Below are 26,063 nucleotides of genomic sequence, written 5' to 3' on the forward strand. Positions count from 1 at the left end.
GAGCGACATAGTCACATCGGGGACTGGTTGCGCCGTCATCTCAGGTACAAGGGCGACGTCCTGCAAGCTCTCCGCGAGCGCGCTGGCGTCGTCTTCTCGCTCGGGATCGGCGTGTCGCGGGGGGACGACGCTTGCCTTCGTCTCGAACGCGAGGTCGACGCCCGGCGTGCCTTCCGTCGGGGCGTCGGGGGCGTCGATTCGCTCGACGGCCGACGAAGCGCGACCTCCTGCTTGGCCTTGGTTGCCCCGCCTCCTCCTCCGTTGGCGGGGGAGAGGACGGAGCGAGCTCGAATGTTGTTCTTCCACCATGCGGGGAAGATGTCGTCGATTCCGCCGCCGGCGGGCGGGTTGTCGGTCGCCATTGTCGTTGTCGCACGGCGGTGGAAGGAGTATCATGTCGTAGCTGCCGTCGAAGGACATGAACTCAAGACTCCCGAAACGGAGCACCGTCCCGGGCCGGAGAGGTTGCTGGAGACTGCCCATCTGGAGCTTGACGGGAAGCTGTTCGTCAGCACGCAGCAGGCCCCTACCTGGCGCGCCAACTGTCGGCGTTTCGAGACCGGGGGGTCCCTAAGCCGACGAGTGAGTGTGCTACGTGCCCCAGCCCAGATGGGTCGAGCGCGTGGGCGAGCGCGAAGGGGGGAGAGGCGAGGTGGCCGGAGACGGGCGTGAGAGAGGTGGAAGTCCCGCGACCTTCGTGTTCGTCCCGTGCCCAGGTCGGGTGCGCTTGCAGTAGGGGGGTTACAAGCGTCCACGCGGGTGAGGGAAGCGAGCGGCCCCAAGAGAGCGCCTGTCCCGTCCTCGGTCCCGCGCGGCCAACCTTCTCTAGGAAGGCCCTGGTCCTTCCTTTTATAGTCGTAAGGAGAGGATCCAGGTGTACAATGGGGGGTGTAGCAGAGTGCTACGTGTCTAGCGGAGGGAGAGCTAGCGCCCTAAGTACATGCCAATGTGGCAGCCGGAGAGATCTTGGCACCCTGCTGGTGTGATGTCGTGGCTGTCGGAGGAGCAACGGAGCTTGGCGGAAGGACAGCTGTCGGAGCGGTCGAGTCCTTGCTGACGTCCACCTGCTTCCGTAAGAGAGCTGAGAGCCGCCGCCGTCATAGAGCTTGGGAGGCGCCATCATTGCCTATCTGGCGGAGCTGGTCAGATGGGACACCGGTCTTGTTCTCCGCGGCCCGAGTCGGCTCGGGGTAGAGTGATGATGGCGCTCCCTGTTGACGTGGCGGGCCCGCGCCCGAGGCCGGGCGACGTGGGGGCTCCTCCGAAGCTGGGGTCGAATCTGTCTTCCGTTGCCGAGGCCGAGCCCGAGCCCCTGGGTCGGGCGAGGCGGAAGTCGTTCGGCAGAGGCCAGGGCGGAGTCCGACCCCTGGGGTCGGGCGAGGCGGAGTTCGTCGTCTTCCGGGGCCGAGCCCGAGTCCGAGCCCTGGGGTCGGGCGGAGCGGAGTTCGCCGTCTTCCAGGTCTTAGCCCGAGTCCGAGCCCTGGGGTCGGGCGGAGCGGAGTTCGCCGTCTTCCGGGTCTCAGCCCGAGTCCGAGCCCTGGGGTCGGGCGGAGCGGAGTTCGCCGTCTTCCGGGTCTTAGCCCGAGTCCGAGCCCTGGGGTCGGGCGGAGCGGAGTTCGCCGTCTTCCGGGTCTTAGCCCGAGTCCGAGCCCTGGGGTCGGGCGGAGCGGAGTTCCCTATGGCGCCCCTGGCGAGGCCTGACTGCCTGTCAGACTCACTCTGTCGAGTGGCACTGCAGTCGGAGTGGCGCAGGCGGCGCTGTCCTTCCGTCAGACCGGTCAGTGGAGCAGCGGAGTGACGGCGGTCACTTCGGCTCTGCCGGGGGGCGCGTGTCAGGATAGAGGTGTCAGGCCACCTTTGCGTTAAATGCCCCTGCAACTCGGTCAGTCGGTGCGGCGATTTAGTCAGGGTTGCTTCTTAGCGAAGCCAAGGCCTCGGGCGAGCCGGAGATGTGTCCGCCGTAAAAAGGGGGGCCTCGGGCGAGACGGAAGTCCCTCGAGGTCGGCTGCCCGAATCCGAGGCTAGGCTCGGGTGAAGCGTGATCGAGTCACTCGTATGGACTGATCCCTGACTTAATCGTACCCATCAGGCCTCTGCAGCTTTATGCTGATGGGGGTTACTAGCTGAGAATTAGGCGTCTTGAGGGTACCTCTAATTATGGTCCCCGACAGGAAGCAACCTAGTACGTACATGCTTTCACATTGCCCAACGAACTTGTTTTGATGCAGACGATGATGCATGTACATACGTTTCGGCACGCGTAGCTAGTAGCTAGACATGAAAACAACAAAATACACATATATAGCTTGCTACTAACTAAGCGTTTGTTCAAGCTACGGCTTCATTTCCGTGCACACTTCTGCTTATTGTAATTGTTATATATATGCAAGTGGCGGCATCGTCGTGTGGCCAGCAGCTGCAGCAGCCCACTGGTTTTTTTTTCACAGGAGTCCCTCTGTTCTGCACCTGCTAGCGCGCGGCGGCGCATGCATGCTTTGGTTAGTTTAATTACTATTGACTCATGATCCCTTATTATTAGTACTAGGCATATGCCCGTGCGTTGCAACGGGAATACATGTTCACGCATAGGTCATTGTTTAATAATGCTAGTAACAATCAACTCAATAATCATAATAAATATCGAAGTCTGCCAGTTTTATTGAAAGAGATCCAAGCAATCCCGACACACGTTTGTATATAAATATTTACGAATTCACATGTACCATGAAGTTGGACAGTCAAAGGTTACATATGCAGACGACGCACACCGTGTTGCTTGCCGTTTATAGCGATGACGCAAAATCCCAACTCTCATCCAGGTGTTCACCAGCATCATCATGCTCTATTCATGTCAGCGTGCGTGTTGTAGCCCTGCACGAGCATGACGAAGGACACCATATTCCGCTCTGGCATTCCGACGAACAACCTACACGTGGTGGCTTGAGGATCGAGCTTCACATAGAAGTTGATAAGGACGTTGGCGCAGAAGGTGACCAGGCACGGCCTCCTCCTCCTTGGACAGTGCCTGCAACAACTTCTCGACGTCCTCATAAATGCCGAAGATGCCCTTCTCCACCAGATCTTGTTATTTTAAGGTCGATATCTTTTGGATCAATAACCACATCAACTTCATCAGCCTACTATATCATTGAAACAATATTAGGCATCAAAGAAGAAGAGGGAATTCATGTCATAAAACTCCACATGAATATCAAAATGGTCCACCTCTACCATAGTAGCTAATGTTGCTGTTGACGCATAAATATGACCCATAGGCCATAGGCTCTGTTAGGGGAACACGATGTAAACCTGACTCAAACCTCAGTTTACTATAGACTTATTTCCCCTTGAATTCCATCACGGATTTCATGTAACCACCCATTTGGCCATTTTTGCCTGAAAGAGTCAGCTTGTGAGTATTTTTTTTCTTAATCAATAGTCACGTTAAAGTTGCAAGTACATACGTATGAGCAAGAAATTGACTTAAACTTCCATTTGTTGTGCTCACAATATCTCTGATACATGCGACCTACAAATAGTCATGGGCATATTTAGTTCTGTAGTATGTGAGTAAATTTGCGGATATGACGCACTAATAATTGCAGAAGTATAACCGTTGTAACAACAGTAAAATGAACTAAGAAGAGCCTATACTCCCAAAAGAAAAATTGTAATCCTACTTGCGGGTTCATTATTTATTCTAGATATTGCCCATCTAACATTAAGGTTTGTATGTCAGGCTTTAGTACACTAATTATTGAAAACATTAGAAATAAATGTATAACATTTGCTAAATTGCACTCACATGGAATAAAATTGTCATCTACCTACAAGGTCACCAGCCCAAATCCCAACTTCGTTAGCACTGATGCTTGCCCTTACTGCAGAAATGAAGGAATGCAGTTTAGTAGAAACTAAGATGAGGAAATAAGAGTGGATGAGAAGCACTTGAAAATGTCTAATGTATGATTTCTCCAACTAAATATAGAAATCAGCATTATAGATAGAGCACATAAAGCTAAACATAATGTCCAGATTTTATGTAGCTATCATGCAGGTCATTATGTTGTATTCGCCTTCATTTTTTCTTCAAGCTCTACAAGCTGGGTAGATAGAGCCTTCAGCTCAGAAGCTATCATCTCTAACCTATCAGGGTCATCTTCATTCTCTTTTTCCACTGCTATGATATTGCAATGCTAAAAACACTATTGAGAGTCTAGTATTTTCGCACAGGCTCCAGAAATACCAAGACATACTGAAATTTTGTCTCTTCAAGTTGCCACTCACAATCCTTGAATTGCATGTATGGGGTCACAACCTAAATATTGCTGTCAGGAAAAAATGGTGTGTAACAACTGATAGGATTAGCAGCTCAATTTCTAGAAAAAGTGAAGCTTAATGTCTAGATTACAGGAAACGTAGAAGTAACAAGAAGTCATGTGGGCGAGTTGGTCGTCTGGCCCCCTAAGGTGCAAATCATACTGTTCATTTTAGATACTATATAGCAAACTGAGAGTTCTTAAAATATTTAAATATTGACCCAAGTCTAAGTAATTTTCTAAAGATTTCAACTCCTCCCTGATTTCATCTGAACACATAGTAAGTCTTGATTTTGCGCTTTCAATGTTTTGGGCGTGAAAAGACTGGAGATGCAACAGCTAAGACATTGTTGTAACATCAATATCTTAAATAGATCCATGAATAATAGAGAACAATTAACTGTGTAAATTTTATAGGTTCAAGAATCTAGTGTTCAATATAAAAGGCTAAGGAAGTTGATTTAATTACTGACCCTCATGGCTTGCTGCACCAGAAAAGCTCCTCTCTCCATGGAGACATCCTCATATATGACTTTGTTCTTTCCACCTGCTGCTCTCACAAACCTTGTAGCATGTGATCTCTTGATTCATGGACTGCCATGATCTGAAGCGGTCAACAAGAGCCTGATGCATGCACTGCCATCATCTGAAGCGGTCAACAAGAGCTTCAAGTGCAGCATCAGGCTCAATACCCTCTATATATATCAGCACCACATAGTGTGTAGTTTTTAAAGCATGATGTACATGCCCTGCCAAGAAAAACCAGTAAGAAACTATTAAAACAAGGGATGAAACATGACATGCACTTGATCTGGATGTGAGGTAGGAGGCACACTTGCAAAATTTATGGGCACATGGCTTGCATTTGGTACTTTCACACAAAGCGACTAATCAATAATAATTGATGACAGTAACCTTTGACATATTGAGTGGGTAGAAAGGAGGAACTACAATTTTAACATGTAGCTGCAATGTTTAGACTATAAAGCATGTGGTCAACAAAAACCATCATTCTTACTATTTTCCTCGGACTTAATTCTTACCGAGGAAATACTTGTTCAACAAAACGAGGCAAAGTAAGCGATGTCTCCACAAAAAAGCATAAGCATGAGAATAGAGGCAAAGTAACCAAAACAAACTAATACAGATTTAAGGGATAAAACATCAGCATATTTTCACATGTTATAAACCAGAAAACTGAAAACTGAAAAGTAAAATCAGTGCATGGGAAATTTTCTACAGGAAACACTATCTAGATATGATAAACAAGAGAAAATCCGGGATAACAAGGGCACATGGCTAGGAAGAACAGAGCTAAACAATCTTAGTAAGAGAAAGTCATCAGCGAGCTAATTTCATTGTTCAACTTTAAAAGGTACAGTAGAAAGAATGCCCTTCCCCACACCCTCTACACACACAATTTTAATTGTGTTCAACCAGTAACAGAGATCCTAGATTTGGAGAATTAACATGCCAGCCCTTGTGTTCCGCATTGTGATGAACTCATGAACAACCATTAGTTTGTACCATGAGTAGAAGAAGAAATTACCCAGGTAGGGATGCCTCCCACAATGTACTAAACTACTAATCCAGTCTAAACAATGCACCTAGAAGGCTCATAGACTCCAGTTTAGCACACATTCCTACAGAGCCAGTAAATGGAATCCAAACATTTTTCTGGTCATTGTTCTATACAGTATCATACACTGCAATTGAGATAAGAAAATGCACAGATGCCAAAAGGCCCAAAACAGAATAACTCCTTGAAGCAGAAAATGGTACATTACACTCACCACCTGATAAATTTTGCCTTGATAGATTTATATTGAGGATATAGGAATAAATCAAGATTATCATATTCTGAAGATGGGCAAACAAAATGCACTTTTTTATCATATTCTAAAGACGGGCAAACCAAAATTTAGCTAAGCTGATTCATTTCGTTACAGGTGTCTGATGTTTTTCTCAGGATAGTGCAACAACCTAATAACATGCACCTTTCTTGCTACCGTGAAACATTAACCAAGGATGTATTTGTTTTCTTATATAACTTAGTATCAATTTACCTGTTTGAAGAGGGGAGGAGAAACATATCGACCCAACCAATCCAAAATGGCTGCAAATAGTGCCAAAGAAACCTAATGCTATTAGTTTATATTTGTTCCTATCACCTCTGTTCTAACTGGTATTCCTGGCAGTGGTTACCTCAGCCATGCCATCAATTTATATCTTTGATGTAAGTCATGAGAATCACACATTTCAGCACATTAAAAGCTTGTTTTTTAAGATCTCGACATTTATTAACACATACACAAGCCAGAAGCAACAACACTTCATCATCTTTAGACTACCACATTAACATGTACATATATCGACATTTTGGCAAAAAGCATTATTTGTTTAATACCTTGAAGACCGATCAACAAACAAGAAAATCAAATCACAAAGAAAATGCAAGTAAATTGCGGTCAATGAGAAAAGTGCATCCTAATCATTGTGGCGATAATATTTATTAGGAAATGAAAAACATATAGAGCACTAATAGAAGAATGTAAAGTACAGCAAAATTCTTCGATCCCATTCACAAAAGATGCCACCACTAAAGAGGCAGAAAATCAAGACCTTGTTGACCCAGTTTTAGACACTGGCACACAAATAGCACAATAGCCAGTAGCCTACCTTAACATAGAACTTCTAATTCACACATACATACAAAATTGAAGTGTCCTTGCCTCCTTGGTTCTAGACTATTCTCAATAACCATCCCAGTGTTCCCAAAAATGGGCCTAAAGGAGTGCAATGCAGGTGAAGTACTTGCACATTAGAACTATGTTCAACACTAATAGCAAACATCAAACTTGACCAGCAATGAGCATGGTCATCAAAGCATCACAGAGTTGCTTGCTGGAGACCTATAACAGATGGATTGAAGCTACATGAGGATGAGCAAGTTGAAATAAATAAAAGAACTTATTTATAGGAAAGGTAAATAAAATATAGACAGAAGATATGGTTTATGTAGCGTAGCGCTCAATATAGGCCAGACAGTGAATAAGGGCATACACTTCCTAGCAAACGATAAATATTATATGTTCCCAAAAAATTTATGGTTAGTCACAACTAACGATCAAGATAAGTCTAGGAACTATGGTTTAAAAGGTTACTACAACTAACCATAAAATTCAATATTAATCTAGGAAGTGTGTCTATATGCTAAGGTTTCTCATCATCATCTACTATAAGATGGTGAAATCTGATCAAATAAACAAATATTAAGCTACTTGTAAGTTACGAAGACAATATAAAAGAACACCATTGCATTGGATATTATAAGTTACTACAAAGCGGGCTTTGGATACTAATATAGCATGCCTTGGATAGAAGATAAAATGTCCATGTCAAGACTGATGCAGAAGTCTCATGACCAGCAATGAGCATGGTCATCAAATCATCACGAAGTTGCTTGCTGGAGACCTATAACAGATGGATTGAAGCTACATGAGGATGAGCAAGCTGAAATAAATAAAAGAACTTATTTATAGGAAAGGTAAATAAATTATAGACAAAAGATATGGTTAATGGAGCGTAGCGCCCAATATAGGCCAGATATGTCCCCTTAGCACTCTCCAATGCCTTTATCCAAATGAAACCGATCAGAAAGGTTAACCAATATAGGGACATCCTTGTAGATAGAGGCATATAGAACCACCACTCTCCACCTAAAAAAAGAGATGCATACGTGATGACCAAATTTTCAAATGGGTAACAAGTTTAGGGAAAATAGCATGACAAGGATATCATGGCGGCTACAACTTGATTTCTGTGAGACAATATTGTTTTTTGTTTTCTCTTGCTTGCGTTTAAGGATAACAAAGCCCCTCTTTAAAGCTTTTTATTGTGCTTTTAGTAAGTTCAACAAAATGTGTGCTTCTGCCTACAACTGTTTTTCTATAAAAAATGCACCTTACAGAATGCCTCACAACACACACACACTCACTCCTATGAAAGAATCATCATGCTCGCATTTTTCAAGTAAACATGTAGTGCCTAACACAAAGATACACAAACATATAGGTCTTACATGGCAATATACCATCATTTGTAGGTTTTTAACTCTTCGTCTAATATTAGATCACAGGATAATACAACCCAACTATTCTGTGAGGATGCATATAGTTTCTATCATTAGAAGATCGCTTAAGCAGCAAGAAGGAAAATTAAAACTTACTGATCATGTTATGGCAGCACAACAACCTGTCCAGAGGATGCATAATACCATAAATAGACGATACAAAGTGTTTATTAACATGCCAATGGGCGAACATAGTGACAATAGACCAGATGACCAAATTACATAAAGGTTTGGACATAGGAGATTAACACACACAAAAAACAGAATTTAGATCAGTGCAGCATGGTGTCGGGGTCTAGGATCTTGATGAAGCTATGGTGGCGGCTGAGCGGGCAGGCATTGTCGGCCACAATAGTGCGGGACAGTATAAACATGAAGTTTTTTTGCACAAACAGACCAAGTTTTTTTGGCACAAACAGACCAAGTTGCAGAGGCTTAAACATAAAGGGAGAAAAAGGACTATATCCATGTCCGAAAGAGGAGAAGCATGGGCGTTAGCTTGAACATGTTAGAAATGAAATGCAAAGATCCAATAGCAAAGATCCAAGCGAGTGGGTGGATGCAAACTATAGCCAAGTGAGTAGATCTCTGCTTTAAGACCATGTCATCAAGACTTTACATGTGTATGTTTTCATGAATATAATGCGCCTGAGCATGTATTTCAGTAGGTGGAAAAGAAAGTGCGGTCACACTCACATCCATGCTAGAAAAGGGCTTAAGCAACACCAGAAATAGAAGAGCTTGTTACGTTTCTATAGGAATCTAACTACAGGTCTGAAACATATTCTGGTGAGAAGTGCATGCATCTCACTGTTCTAGCAGTAACAACATTGATCATCCATGTGACGGCGACAAGTAGGTTGGATGCTAAATAAAAGCATAATAGTGGATTATTTTCACAACACCTGCTATAGTATATTCGATCTAAAATATCCTATTCTAGTAGCATAAAACAACTTAGATCAATAAGGAATTAATGCGCCAAAAGCTCATGCGATATTGAAGGCAAGACAAAAAACAGGCTGTAAAAACACACAGCAAACTATTGTTTACTCAGAAACAAAACTGTTGGAAAATTGTTTTGTTTTTATTTTTGCCAAAAAGAAAACAATTAGAGAGTAGTTTAAAGCTCTTGGAGATGTTCTAAACAAATTAAAGTTAGTAACACAAACAGACACACGTTGTGTATGCTATCAGCTATGCAAGAAACAATAGCTCACTGATGATAGCATGTTTATTTAAAAGAAACAAACACGGATAAAATAAAATACCTTACGATTTAAAAAATTCGACCAAGCAACATAATTCTGCAATATTTAACAAAACAAGCTGGACAGACCTACTGCCAACATATCAGTAGCATAGCAATGCAGCGTTCCATATGAGCCTGGCAGACTATTGTGAGGAAATCTCTGGAGATACTTCATTCTCATATGCCTGCGAACACAACACAAACTCCAAAGCATTCACACAAGAACGATGATGAATATGCATAAGAATTATTCAAACAACCATGAAGTGATAAAGGCCAGAGATGAGGTAGGTCAGGTTTACTAAATTTAGTAAACTACACTACACATTTGTTGACTAAGCTAAAGAAAATTCTGAATGAGTTTTAAATCCATAGAACATATGCTCGTGCATTCCCTTCCTTTTGTTGTGCGCCCGGCAATATGAGAAATCAAATAATATATAGGGGGAATGTAAGAACCTTAAGGCTCTTAAGATAAGAAAACTCACAGATGCCAAAAGGCCCAAAACGAGTGACTCTTTAAAGCAGAAATGGTAAATTACACTTAGCACCTCATAAATTGCACCTTGATAGAATTGTCGGGCAACCACAAGAGCGCTTTGCTGGGTGCACCTTTCGTTTATCATCCTCAAGCTGCATATTCACGACCATAATAACAAATTAGCAGTAATCTACTGAACTGAAAATTACAGCAGGATTATGTCTAAATTATTTGGTCCATTTAAATGCTAAGCATAACAAAGAAGATAAGTAACTTCCCAATTACAGAGATTCCTTAATAAACAAAGGTCAAGAAGCACCGATAATCATAGCATGGGAACCCATATAAACAATAATTACATTTTGCTAAAACAAGTGAAAGGATAGTATCAACAACTATTAGGAAAGCACATCAAAAAGGTAATAGTACAACTAATTAATCAAGATCAATAAACCTTAGTTTTGGTACTCTTCTTGTTCTTCTGCAGTTCCAAGCACCTCTCATTAATCCTGTTTGCACTGTCCATCTTCAGAACATCTGTAATCAATTGCATCACATATTAACTTGTCTTAGATGAAGTGGCACATCCTAAAAGGAAAAATAACATCTTTAATAGACCTTGTTACCCATGTTAATGTATATGCACCCACAAAGCAAGAGCACCCCTCATCCCCCCTTCTAAGTTTCTCTAGCTTCGTCGCTGTTATAAAGGATGTTTATGTAGCGCTTGCTTTGCTTCAACTTCACTACCGAGCGTCTCCCCTGAGTGGAACACCAAAAAGAACAGAACTCAGATCAGATCGACACCCTTTTTCAGTTGTTGCCGAGTTCTCATCCACAAAGTCACCCTTTTTCAGTTTATTATACCACGACATGCAATTTTTACCTCCTGAGCCAGCAGCGAGCACAAGGACAGGTTGGACAGTAATATCTGGGCACATTAAACGTCTTGAACATGATAACCTCGATATACTCCCGAGTGGGACAGTAGAGGGCTCTCCGTTCAGTGTGATGGCTTGAAAATAACATTTTTGGGCTGTCGATCTGATCTGAGTATCCCAGGTTGGACAGTAGAGGGCTCTCCGTTTAGGAAAATGATACTCCTGTCGATCTGATCCAGTTGTTTTGTGACCTCGATAAGAAAATAAAGAACCTCTCCATAGTATCCAATTCTCCACCTGAAAGAGTTCAATTTCAGCCGAAATCAATCGTAAGGTCATGAAAAACAACAACATCTGGGCACGACAGTACACAACTGGAACACCCACCTAGCCATTGCGGATGGGATAGCTCAAGTTGTGCGAGCTGTTGGCGCGGGATGGGGCTAGTGCCTCCTCACCAATGTAGAATTCGAGGTCAGCCATGACTCTGGTGATGTGATGAGCAAGCCAGTTCCCCCTGGCAGGAGCGCCCTTCGCCATAGGAAGTAGCAACAGTAAGAGATATAAGAAACAACTGCCAATACAATGTATAAAAAGATCCATGTTTAGCAGGTAGATCATGTCGAGAAAAGGAGTACCTGAACTTGAAGCTCCCTGGCAGAAAAATCAAGCAAGTCACCCAACAATCTCCTTTTAAAAATAGGTAATGATTCTTCACGCCTTAAAAAGAACAGAAAGTATAAGGTTGTCACAAAATTGCAGAGCGAAAAACACCAGTAACCGAAAAGGGTAATGGTAAACATAGTGCAGAGAAAACAAATAGTGTTGCCTAAGAAATTTTTGAAGTAAATCCAAAGATTTTAGTGCAGATATCTTATAGTGAAGTTCTGAAATTATTTCTTGAACAAGTACCCCGATATCTAGCTAACCTACAGATTTTTAAGAGTGAATGGATCACCTGATCCAAACCCAGCGAACGAATCAAGCCTGGTGGATCAGGAGCATCCATGCCAGAATCAAGTACTCGTCGTATTCAGGCTTCGGACGTAATGCTTCTCCTTCTTCGGTTCAGTACCTATCAAAACATCATCCGTCATCTCCCTGGGCAGCACAAAAAGAGCATCAGTACCCCATCGAGCGCCGCGCATCCTCCAAAGACGGGCAACTTGTTATCTAGAAAAAAAATCATACCAAAGTAGTAGTAGAGAAGAAATTTCTGCATTTCAAAGGGGAGCGGAGTGTTTGACGTCTTGCCAGCTCATGCTTGGAGTGCCAAACACGTAGACGCAGCAGCTCCGAAGCAAACTCCATGACTCGGCCTCCTCTTCCTAGCACCATCTGGTCCATCCAGCCGCCGCCGCCTCGCATCCTCCACCTCCTCGGATCCCACCGCGATGGAGGAAGACAATGAGTTCGGCGACCTCTACACGGACATCCTCATCCCCACTCATACCCCCCAATCCACCTCCACGCTATCCAACCCTGTTCTAGTCGAAACCCTACACCGCCCGCCTCCACACCCTAATCCTACCCCTGTGGCGGCGGCAGCAGAGGAGGTCGACGATGACTGGCTCCTAGGAGGGAGCGAATCCATGCCTAGGGTCGACCCGACCGGCGATTGGACCGACGAGGACGACGATGGAGGGGAGCCCGCACCTCCCGCAAAGCGGTCCATCTCTGCGGATGATATCAATCCGCTCATGGGGGTGGTGGGTGGGATTCCGGGCCGGATGGGCTCTCGTCATCATCGGCAGATGGTGCGGCCGAGAGCGACGAGGGCGTGCGCGAGATCTGGGGGCGAGGGCACGACAGATATCCATGCGCGGGCGTGGGAGGGAGCGGTGGGAATGAGCGGAGCGTAGGATGTCGCGGGAGGCAGAACCGTGGTGTGTGGACGCCTACACTATGTCCTTAAGAGATAGTAGAGAAAAATGAGTTTAACACAACAGCCAATGGAAAACATCTATGAACTGATAATTCATTTTATTTAACAGGTTAGCATGAGCCAAATGAAAAGTAAAACAATGCAAATTACGCACAATAGACAATTTCTATTATACATCACGTAAATTTATAATTTGTGCTCAAATTAAGCTAAGAATAAGATACTATAAAGACAATATGTATGATTGAAGAGCTAGGGGAATGCCACAACCTGAAAGCTTGATAGGTGCTAACTCTCTTTCTCCAGTAACGTCTCCATTATCACCGTTAGGGGATTCAGTCTCAACTGCAGACATAACATGTATAGTATGTCCACTATGTCGACCATCTGAAACCCAAAAAAATTGTGTCTCTGCACAAACACTCTAAACATATTTATTAATTAATTAAACCATAATGTGAAATAAGATAGCAGTTTCAGAACAAGAACTCACTTATAGAGGTAACTGAAAAGACAGCAGATAATCCTCGTCAACCGCCACTTACCGACCTCCGTCAACCTCGCCTCCTCGTAGACGTCCTCCACCTTGCCTCCCTCTGCACCCTCTACCTCGACTTCTGGCGCTTTCCAGACACCGTCGCGCTCTCACGGGGCTGCGCCGCCATGTTCCTCTGCCTCTAGGAGATTGGACTCTATGCTACCATCATCCACGCTAGGGACATCGACCACCTGCTTGACTACAGCCCCGTGCTCGAGAAGTTCGTCAGCATCGCCATCATCTACTTCACCAACCCTGTCCAGAATTTCGGATTCGCAACTACATCCTCTAGTGCCTTGTCCCCTACTCCCCTGGGAGTCCTAGGCCAATGAGCTTGGGGCGGTGGTTGTCTTGGGGCTCGGCCATGGCAGTGGGGTAGGTGGGGGTGGGGGCATGCGTGTCTGTGGGGGAGGGGACGCGCGCTGCCTCGACAGCGGGCGTCGCGGGGCGGGGTGGGGTGGGGGCATGGGCAGGCTAGGGGAGGGAATCACGACGTTGTCCCTCTCTCACGGCGGGGGCGGGGTGGGAGCGGTGGGCGAGGGCTGGCAACGCGAGGGTGGCGGCGGCGGGGCTTGCGCTTGGCGGGGTCGGATGGCCAACGCTATACGGCGGGCACGACATGCTGTGGATGGGGCGGGCGGTTGTTGGTGGGCGGAGCAGATAGGGACGGGTACGGGAGGATGAGGGCGGTGGAGGTGGCCGTGAGGAGGTGCCGGAGGGAGGCCGCCACCGTGGAGGTAGAGGTGGTGGTGGCGCGACAGAAGAGATGCGCAAGGAAGGCGGCTGCCATGGTGGTGGTGGTCGTTGGTGGTGGAGAGGTGTGTAGAGAAGATCGGAGCACCACGGTGTCGAAGAAGGTATGCGGGCGGGCCCTTGATCTTCACTCCCGGGAGACTGCGGACGGAGGAACGACGGGGGAGGGGGTTGCGCGAGCGTTGAGGGGCCGACGGTGGTTCGCGTGGAAAGGGGAGGCGGGGTGGCGGCGGCTCGCGTGGGGTGGGGCGGGGGGAGACGAGTGGATGCACGCGGGCGTGGGTTGCAGAAACGGAGGCGGACAGTGTAGATTCTCCGAAGCGGACTGACGGTGTAGATTTACCAAAGGCAGAACCAGGGAGGCAGCCTACCCCTTACAACTTTAATAGAGTAGTATAGATTAGCTTCCGTGCAATCATCCGACGATACTACGTAAAACAAAGCTAGCTAGACCATGGCATGCGAAACTGTCAGGCTCAGGCGGGTGGGCATAGATGATTATTCGAAATCTAGTTTGATTAATTATTACACGATGCAATCTAGCTAGCTAGTGGCTGTTATCTATTCTTCTTCCTGTCGCGCGCGCGCCTTCCCCTTCACTTCTTGGAGTTTTCTTCCCGGCCGCGCGCGCGCGGGGGCCGCCGGCGCCGCCATCCATGAAAAGATCTTCGCCGCCGTAGACAGGGGGTACGTAGCGTACCGTACTCTTCCCGGCGGCCCGCTCATCAATCGGCGTGGGGATGGAGAATTGGAGATCCAGGATAGGGTTGGCTGACCCCTCCACCCTAGCTCTGGTCAAAGACTCCAAGTCAAAGAGTAATATAACCCCATTTGTTTTCAACACACACAGGAGAGCAGATCGGATCACCAACAACCCAGCCCAACGAGAGCAGCTAGCAGGCGCCTCAGGCTGGTTCCGACGCCAAGATGTAAGGTTGTCTTCACCATTTTACGTACCTATCCTGTATTCCATCTATCTTCTATTTCAAACTTTACTTCATAAACAGTATATTACATGACCATACACACGATCTAGTAGAGACAGTCTATCCACCAGTGACATGGTTAAGCCGGTGATTTTTATATCAACTGGTCATTCTATCCCTCATCACCCATGGCTCGCTTACATATTCTCGATGGGCTAGGTCGTTCTCTTTCCCACCAATCACGCGTGCATGTATCATTGTACACATTAAAGATGAACGTGGGGAAGCATACGGTGTGGACTCCTACGATTAGGGATGGCAACGGGAAATTTCCCGTCAAAGAATAGCTCTCCATACCTGTCCCCGCGACATAAAAATTTTCTCGTGGAGATCCCCACGAACGCTTGTAAGGGACATTTCTTTCCCATCATCATTCTCCACGGGGATAAATCCCGACGGGTATCTCCGTCCCCATTTAAATTATAATTAGGACATACATCATTTTATATTAATGCAAAATATTTTCACTTATACATATTGTTAGATGTAATAAATCATTATGTGCACATCAAAGTGAACACATTTGTACAATGATTGATATCTAAACAAGATAATTATTTATTTTTATCATTAACTAGTATACGAAAATATCAACACGTGCAGATTGAACCGGTCCCCGCGGGGAACGGGGCTTCCCCATCCCCGTCGGGGGAAGAATTTTTCCCGTTTACATCCCTGTGGGGAAACAAACTTCACCATTTTCGTCCCCTAATGGAGGAATTCCCGCGGGGAATCGGGCATCGGGACTCTATTACCATCTCTACCTACGACACAGTCGAGTCTTCCGTTACAGCACCAACCATGCACCACATGAAGCACCTACGAGCTTTACGGCCATCCTTTACCGTGATGAGGCCACAATACATGTTAATCCGGCCCAACGACCAACTCCAAAATAATTTAACAAATTAATTTAACAGAGCATATATGATATCTACACCAAAGTAATTAGATTTTATTTTTTGAATTTTGTAATTTTATTACAAATTATGTAATTTGTAATCGTTTTTATGAATTATATAATTTTATTTGCTTAGTTACGCGGAACCAGTCTCATACAAATTAAAATGCACCCTCGCTCGTCAGCGGGAACACAGTACCATGCATGCACGGGCGTAACGTAACGAAGCCGCCGCCGCCAAACGTGTTAGTGTTCATCTGCCAGCACTGCAGCAGATGGACCGCCGTACGTTCCTGCTGGCTGCTCCGCGCGGCAGGCAGGCAGCTTCGTCGGCGTCGTCCAGACGGAGGGGGCAGTAGTATTCTATATATCCGCCTCTCTATCACCTTTTCGTAACGGCAAAGCGCATTCAACACGCGTACTTTTCTTGACGGTTTGGTGTACGATTAGTCGATTAGTACTGATATACAACTTATATATATACAACTTGTCGCCTCAAACGCCTTCCAGGCTTCCAGTCCATTCGCCATTCCGAAGCTCGCGAGAAAATCTCTCTCATCGTCGTCACCCAATGATGCACCAGCAACACAACACCACCATATCGCCGCCGTCGTGGGCGGCGGCGGCGGCGGCGGCGGCGAGAGGCAAGAGAGGCGTCGTCAGCTTGCAGGGGCCGAGGCCGCTGCCGCTGATCCTGCCTCCGGGCACCACCACCACCACGTCGTCGTCGTCGTCTTCAACGCCCCGGCCGGCCAAGAGACCCCGCCGCGTCGTCAACAGCGGCGGCGGCGACGTCAGCAGGGCACCGCAGCAGTCGTCGGCCGCGGCGCCGGGGCCCGTGATCCTGTACGAGCACACGCCCAAGGTCATCCACGCGCGCGCCGACGAGTTCAAGGCCCTCGTGCAGAGCCTGACCGGCCGCGGCGGCGGTCAGGAGGCCGTGCCTCGGCCGCCAGCGTCGTCGCAGCAGACGGCTGCTGGTGACCTCCTGGTGCTCACGCTCGGGCACCACCAGCATGTTCCGCCGCCGCCGCCGCTGCCTTCGCCAGGCGGTGCTGCTGGTTTCCTTCTCTCCCCCGGCAGCTTCCTCTTCTCGCCCGCCACCATGCAGGCCATACAGGAGCTCATCAGCTGAGTGACTGAGTCCATGCTTTGCCTTCATCTCTGCTCTCGAGTGGAAATCCAGCTGCAAGCCTAGCTTGGTTGCCAACAAAGAGAGACTGCATGCCAACTATCTGATGTATAACTCGTCATTTCATTCATTTATTCATTATCTAAAAATAAAAGTACTAGTAAATACAGAACGACGTCGTTTATTTACCGAGTGTCGGGTCGATACTTGATTAAGTCTTTACCGAATGACTGACAAATAGCACTTAACAAAGATCATTTACCAATGATTTTTTTAGCAAGGGTTCTTTATCGATTGCAACGCTCGACAAAGCGTTTATCGACTGTTTAAGGGCCTTTGTCGAGTGCCTTGGACACTCAGCAAAGAAGACGAGCGAGTCCAGTAGAGACACTTTGTTTTCCGTCACCAAATTATCGACGTCACTAATTTTCTTTTGAGATCGCATAGTACAACAGACGCTCATAACAATCAATCTTATGAACGTACACACAAAAACCCTAACCATATGAGCACCGACCTTCGAAGACCAGACAGGTAGGGATGAAAACGAACAATAATGGTCACGAAAACTCTCCAAACACTTTCAAAGCATATTTTTATTCAAAATTGTAAAAGGTAACAATATCATCGGTTGAGAAAACGAAACGGGAGGGTGTAAAGATATGACGGTAAATTTTACAATCGATCGGGAACACATCGGCAACAGTCAGGAACCAGTAATTAAAATCGGCAATACCGATGCATATAACCACTCCAAACATTCAACTTAACATAGCAAATACACCATGACCTTACAGTAATATGATATATTATATATAAGCATTTAAAGTTTCAACATGCATGGCAATTCACTGTTTTATGATGCCATGACTATATGACATATGACGTACGCTGGTCGTTGTAGCCAAACCCCCTAACCAACAACAGTAGCACAATCCAACAAATAAATTCATAAGTTGAAACATTACACTCAAAAATAAATTCCTAACTAACGCAACATAGCAGGAGGGGACAATAGTTCATAAGTTCACACATAATAACCATAAATATGTCTCGACTCTAATCACACACACATTCAAATAGGACACACATTCAAATAGGATATAGGAAATAAATAATTTTTTCCCCAAAAGTCTACAAGTGCAACAACCAACAATTCACAAAAGTACAAATCATTTGCATGAGGCCTCGGTATTGTTGTGGTTGGTGGGCTCGGATGCTTGGATGAGCTTAATTTAGTATACAAATAAAACGGGGAATACTAACATGATTTTCCCGTATAAATACGAGATCCGTAAATACAGTCGGGGAAATGCCTCAACTAATTTCGTCTCGATTGCCACCACTTTTTTTAGGAATTGTCATGTTCCTATTTTTTGCGGATGTAGTATACGGTCTGTTATTATATTACAGTATATATGGTGTCAATTAATACGAGATTTTCCCATCACATTTTCATCCGCAGTAAATTCTCAAGACGAGATCGACGAAGTCATCATATGCGCCTTATGGTGTGTTTGGTTTAAGGTCAAAGTTGGATGAGTCGGGGACGACACCGTCCCCTCGATTTTTTGGGATCACGTCGCCCCCAAAATCACTCCTGGGTTCACCTCACCCCCGCTTGACTCTCAACCAATCACTATAGAAAACGTGGCCGCCTCATTCCATCCCTCCTTGTACATTCAACCAAACGCACCTACCACTACCACTAAAAGCACAGTCATTAATTAAATTATGGAATATTTGCTCTCATATAGATCGAGTCATACCGAGGACTATGACTCTACTTAGTAGTTTCGCTTCTCCTTTACGCTATAAATTCTAGGAAACACAAAGATTCTCGCGATCATTCTGTTTTGGCTCGCTTATTAATTAGTTCAACAGGTAAACTTTCGATTTATGAAGAACAAAAACAATTTAAATACGTCCTACACGTACTCTTGTAACCACTAGCCTATGACGACAATTTAAAATAGAATGTTAATTTATTGCTCAAGACCAACGCAAACGATCTGGTTTCGTCCTTCTCTTCCCAGGAAGCAACCTACTAGCACTTTATACGTGTTTTCACAGTGTTCAACGAAATTGTTTTGATGCAGATGATGAATTGATGATGCATGTACTTACGTATCGGCAGCTAGCCACGTATACAATACATATAGCTTGCTACCCAACTAAGCATTTGTTTAAGCGACGGCCTGCCTTGCCTGTGTGGCTGTGTCAACAGGTACATGCATGCATGGTCGGGTGACCTGGCCTGCAGCAGCCCAGAGGTTTATTTTTTTTTTACAGGCGTCGTCGTCACTCTGCTCTGCTCACCTGCTAGCCGCGGGGCGCATGCATGCATGCTCTGGACCGTCTAGCTTAATTATTGACTCGTTATTAGCTTCCGTGCATCATCCGACGCTAGGTAAACAATTAAGCTAGTAGATCATGGGATGCGATCTAGCTAGCGGCTGTTATCTTTTTCTTCTTTCTGGAGCGCGAGAGCACCTTCCCGGCCCCTTCATTCATTTCTTGGAGTTTTCTTGCCGGCCGCCGGCGCTGGCCTCCATCCATCCATGAGAACACGACCTCGAAAAGAAAAAGGATCTTTTTGCCGCCATTCAGCCATTGGCGTACCTTACTCTTCCTCCTCAATCGGCATACACGTACGCACATACTATATATACAACATGTCGACTCAAACGCCTTCCAGGCTCCAGCTCCAGCTCTAGCTCATCCAGCACCCCGACCCATTCGGCATTCCGAAGCTCGCGAGAAAACCTCTCATCATCTGTCAATGATGCAACAACACAACACCACCAGGTCCACGTCCACCACCAAATTGTCGTCGTCGTCATCGTCATCGTCGGCGATGGCGGCGAAGGGCAAGAGAGGCGTCATCAACCTGCAGGGCCCGAGGCCGCCGCCGCTGACGATCCTGCCTTCGGACACCACGTCGTCGTCGTCGTCTTCCCCGCAGCATCGACGGCCGGCCAAGAGACCCCGCCGCGTCGTCAACGTCAGCGGCAGCGGCAGCGGCAGCGACGACAACGTCAGGGCACCGCCGGCGTTGGCCGCGACGCCGGGGCCACTGATCCTGTACGAGCACACGCCCAAGGTCATCCACGTACACGCGGACGAGTTCAAGGCCCTCGTGCAGAGGCTGACCGGCCGGCAGCTGACCCCGCCGGGCCGCGGCGGCGGCGGCGGTCAGGAGGCCGTGATTCGCCCGCTGCCGTCGCAGCAGACGGCTGGCGACGACCCCCTGGTGCTCACGCTCGGGCACGGGCAGAAGCATGCCGCGCTCCCGCCGCCGCTGCCGGTTGTTGACCATCACGCGCCGCCCGTGCTGCTGCCTTCGCCAGGCGGTGCTGTTGGTGGTCTCCTCCTCTCCCCGGGAAGCTTCCTCTTCTCGCCCACCACCATGCAGGCCATACAGGAGCTCATCAGCTGAGTGCATGCTTTATTGCCTTCATCTCTACTCTCTAGCGGAATCCAGCTGCAGCTTGCCAACGAAGAGTGACTACTGTCTGTGTGTGCCAACTACCTGTTGTATAACACGTTCTTTCATTCTTTTATTTATTTATTACCTAAAAATAGGAGTACTAGCTAGTAAATAATACAGAACTGGTGTTCAAATATTCTTTCTTTTTGTTGATATTATAGATAATTCATTCACTTCCTTCGAAATGCCGATCGAGGGGAGAAGGTACTGCGAGGGGATTTCATATTCTTCTTTTTGTTGATTCTTACGCATATGATAAGTTTTAATATCTAGTCTTATTGTTTACCCATGTTTAGGGGGTGTTTGAATGCATTAGAGCTAATAGTTAGTAGTTAAAATTAGTTGAGACATCCAAACATTCTAGGTAATAGTTCAGTTATTAGCTATTTTTAGTAAATTAGTTAATAATTATGTAGCTATTTATTAGCTAGCTAATTTCATTAAAATTTTTAGCTAACTAACTATTAGTTTTATTATATTCAAACACCCCCTTAGACGAAGATATCATACATAAATTTTTTGGAAGCACAGATATATATAGACCCACGTTTGGATCAATGTCTTATATTAGATGTACCTAAACAAAAACGATATTCTAGAATAATATTTAGTTCAGTTGATTTCGATTAATACGCTTCCATTTTTTGCTAATACACGTTCAATTAAACTCCCAAATAATTATATGCATTAACATGTACTCTTCTTACATTTCCAAAATATGGAAGTCCCACACCAACACGCGCGGAATTCTTCTAGGCCTCCTTTGCAACAAAGAAAAAATATAGGAATTTTGAGGGATTATAATCCTATAATTTTTTTTCCTATGTGGTCTTTTAAAACAAACGATTGAGTTCCTATAAATTCCATAAAGTTCCTATAGAATGGACCATTATAATGAGATTTCCAAGGATTTTTAACCTGAAGTCCAACCTATTGAAATTTTTCCTATGAAATTGCAAGTGTCATACAATTCTAATATGATATTTTTCCTATCCTATATTTTTTATCCCGATGTTTTACCAATCCTGCAACTCTAATAGTTCTTAACCTACTGACGAAAATTAAGAAACAATAGTTTAGTTTCGAATTTATCACAAAAGTTCAATTTCAATTGGAACTTAAAAAAACTCCAACACTTGCCACGTCCTTGTTGCTGGTTTGTCACAAGAGTCCAGCAAAGCGGGCCGGCCCATCTTAGTTAGGGTTAGTTTGATACTGGAGGGGATTAAAGGGGCTAAAATTCCATTCTTATTTAAAATTGAACATGGAGAAGATTTTAGCCCCTCCAGTCCCCTCCGATTTTGTGGTTTCCAAACTAGATCTTAGTTAGTCGTTTAGTGGAAATGAACCAGAGAAACCAACAAGGCAACAAGCCTACTGTATCCACTAAAAAAAATGCAAATCCTACTGTTACCAGGTTTCACATCATTATTTTTGAAAGGAAATACATGATGAAATAGAGTATCTTTAACCTTTTTCTGAATTAAACATGATTAAGGCTTTGGAAAAACATCTGTATTTAAAAGGTAAAATAAAATTCAGTATTTTTTGCCGAGCGTAACATTAAGTAAAGGCTTTGCCGAGTGTAAAATAACATTTGTCGAGTGCTTTTCTTTGCCGAGTATCCGAAAAAAGTACTCGACAAAAAACCCTTTACCAATAAAATGTTTGTCGAATATTTTTTTATCGAGTGTTACACAGGGTAAAGACTTTGCCGAGAGCAAAATAATTTTTACCGAGTGTCTGTGACATTCAATAAAGAAGGCGAGTCTTATAGTGAATAGTGCTTAACCTACCACGAAAATTAAGAAACAATAGTTTACTTTTGAATTTATCACAAAATTTTAATTTCAATTGAAACTTAAAAAAACTCCAACACTTGCCACATGTCCTTGTTGGCTTGTTGCTGGTTTGTCACACGAGTCCAGGCGTCCAGCAAAGCGGGTCGGCCCATCTTAGTTTATTAGTCGCTTAGTGGAAATAAACCAGAGAAACCAACAACGCAACAAGCCTTTGTATCTGTTGAGAAACTCTAACTAAGATTTATATGGGCAAATACCGAAATGTCCCTTAGAGCTATCACGTCTCTATATATAGAACTTATACCTTCTCATATGAAATATAGAAGAGAAAGAGGCCAGAGTCCAACCCTACGTACCGTGATTCGTGAGTTCTCAACACGTTATCAGGATGCTCTACCTCGACATTGTTGTGGATCCCATCAGCATCGACTCTCCAACACGTCAGCAGGTCCTCCAGTATTGCCGAGCTGTCCTACGTGATAGTCTTCGAGCCCTCTACGTAATCGAGAACCAAGTTTTCCTCATATTCCCAACCCTAGAACAGCAATATTCGATTAAGATCGAAAAAAATAAATGTTTGAGTTCCTACAAATTCCATAAAGTTCCTATAGAATGGACCATTATAGTGAGATTTTGAAAGATTTCTAATCTGAAGTCTAACCTATTAAAAAATTTTCCTATGAAATTGTAAGTGTCATACAACTCTAATCTTATATTTTTTCCTATCCTATATTTTTTATCCCAATCCTGCAACTTTAATAGTGCTTAACTGTCGGCGTTTCGAGCCCGCGAGGACCCTCAACCGTACCGACCAGTGAATTTGATGCCGCGTGCCCCAGTCCAGATGGGTTGATGCAAGATGGAATACAAGAGGGGGATGAGGCTTATATTATCTTGCACCGGGGGTGCTTGCAGTAGGGGTTACAAGCGTCGCGAGAGCGAGAGAGAGAGAGAGGGTTCGGCCTTGAGTTGTCTGAGTTAGCCTCCTCCGCGTCTCTCCCACTCTGCCTGCCTCTGCTCGCCTCCGCCCTCCTTAGGAAGGCCTTGAACATCTTCTTTTATAGATACAAGGAGATGGTCCAGCTGTACAATGAGGGTGTAGCTATGTGCTAACGTGGCCGACGGAGAAGTGCTTGAGCCCTGTAGAAGCGCAGCTGGCGGTGCGACATGGATCCTGCTGACGTTTTCTTGCTTCTGTAGGGAGCTGAGAACCATCGACGTCATGGACGCACGCACGAAACCATCATTACCTGCTATTGGAGTAGTTTGATGTGACTTCGGTCTTGTTCCTTCGTAGCATGGGGTGGCTAGCTAGCGGTAGGGTAATGATGTATCTCCTGTAGCGTAGTCGGTCCGAGGCCGAGGTCGAGCGAGGCGGCGACTCTTCCCGAGGCCGAGGCTGAGGTCGGGCGCGGATGTGACTCCTCCCGAGACCGAGGTCGGGTGAGGCGGAGAATTTCCCCTGAGGCCGAGGCTGAGACCGAGGCCTGGGGTCGGGCGAGGCGGAGCTCCCTGTTGTGCCCGAGGCTGAACTCGGGAGAGGCCGTGACTCACTGTTGTTAGTCTTACCCTGATGGTTGGCACAGTAGCCGGAGTGGGGCGAACAGTGCTGTTTTCCTGTCAGAACGGTCAGTGAAAGGGCGAAGTGACTGCGGTCACTTCGACCTTGCTGACTGAGGCGCGCGTGTCAGGATAAGGTGTCAAGCGATCCCCGCATTAAATACGCATGCGATACGGTCGGTTGGTAAGGCGATTTGGCCGAGGTCGCTGCACGACAAAGTTTTTGCGAGCTTGGCTTCGGGCGAGCCGAGGGTGCGCCCACTGCCTGTGGAGGCCCTCGGGTGAGGCGTGAATCCGCCTGGGACTACTGTTCCCGCTCGAGGTCGGGCTCGGGCGAGGCGAGATCGCGTACCTTGGCAGACGAGGCCTTGACTTGAACCGTGCTTATCAGTCTTTACGGTTTGTTCTGAAGACGTTTTCCAGCCGTGTTTAGGAGTGTTAGGGGTACCCCTAATTACGGTACCCGACAGTAGCCCCCGAGCCTCGAAGGGAGTGTAGGTACTCGCTTGGAGGTTCTGCCGGATTTTTTGCAAGGGGACCAGCCTTTCTCGGTTATATTTTGTTCCGATGGGTGCGCGCGAGCGCACCCGTCAGGTGTAGCCCCCGAGGCCTCGGAGGAGTGGTTTGACTCCTCTGAGGTCTTAATTCTTTTTGTGATGCCTCGGTCGGCCTTGTTGTTTCCTCATGCGGCCTGGCCGCAGCCCGGGTGCATGGTCACGCTCCGAGTTTTCAAGATGTTTTGTCGACGTGGTCGACAATTTGGCCGTAGCCTGGTGCGAGAGCAGCCTCTGAGCCTCTGCACAGAGCGAGAGGACGATCAAGGACCATCTCGACTTTTATTGTACGCCCCTTCGTCGCCTTTTCGCAAGGAGGAAGGGGGGGAGTGCGCCATGTTACCCTCGGAGGGCACCAAACACGGTGTTTCCAGTGAGTTGCTATCGGGTGATCCGAGTGGACGCCCGAGCCCCGTTCGATAAGGGTTGGCTAGTGGCCCAGAGGCGCGCTCCAAAAGTACCTGCAGGTGATTTGCTAGACCTGGACCCATTTGATAGGGTCCGAGGGCTCGGTGCCTCCCTCCGGTGGGATTCCATTACAAATCGTTTCTACTGGTCTCGAAAATGTCCTAGGGTACCTCGGGAGCATAGCCCGAGCCTCGGCCATGTAACGGACGTACCCAGGGTCATCCCTGACTCTGCGTGCTCTGGGGTGGCTGTCGAACCCTTCTGAGGGGCCAGCCTTCGAACCCCTGATCAGTAAAGGGCTCGGAGCCCGAGTGCTCTAGGGCGGTTGCCGAACCCCGCAGGGCGCAACCTTCGAACCCCTGATCAGTAGGAGGGCTCGGGGCCCGTTTCCTTTGCTGAGAAGGATCCTTTTCCGGAATATCCCCTTTCCCGATCCCTGTGGCAAGAGAGAGAGAGGAAAAGGATATGAACTTAAATAATGCGGCACACCTTTTTTGACGCGGTCATCATGACGGAGGTGAAACGGCGCCCGCTTCGCCTGCCAGAGGTGTCGCTTGCCCTGCCAGGGAGTTAATGCGATGGGACGGGCGATTCACGGGGCATCTGTTGCACGTGCGCGTGTCGTTCGAGGAACAGAAAAACTGTTTCACCTTCGAGTTTGAATTTCGCGACGGGTTCGGGCGATGTTTTGGGTGGATTTCGCTCGGGCCTTTATATACCCGGAAGAGGGGCCAGCAGTGGTTCTTTACCCTGCCATTTGCGCTTGCCTTCTGTTTTTGTTTCCGCAACCTAAGAGAGTAGTGTCACACCCGGCTTTAAGGAGCAAAGCCAGGTGCATCTCATACATGCGCCAAGAAGACAACATATATAATAACAGAGTGTATAGAGATAAATGTCGCAAAACATCAGAGTACTTATTACATACCGGAAGACTTATTACAAAATAAAAGAATAAACATAAAACAAACTAAGGATCGTCTGCGCCAATG

Source organism: Zea mays, chromosome 7, assembly GCF_902167145.1.
Source record: "Zea mays cultivar B73 chromosome 7, Zm-B73-REFERENCE-NAM-5.0, whole genome shotgun sequence".
NCBI classification, from domain to species: Eukaryota; Viridiplantae; Streptophyta; class Magnoliopsida; order Poales; family Poaceae; genus Zea; species Zea mays.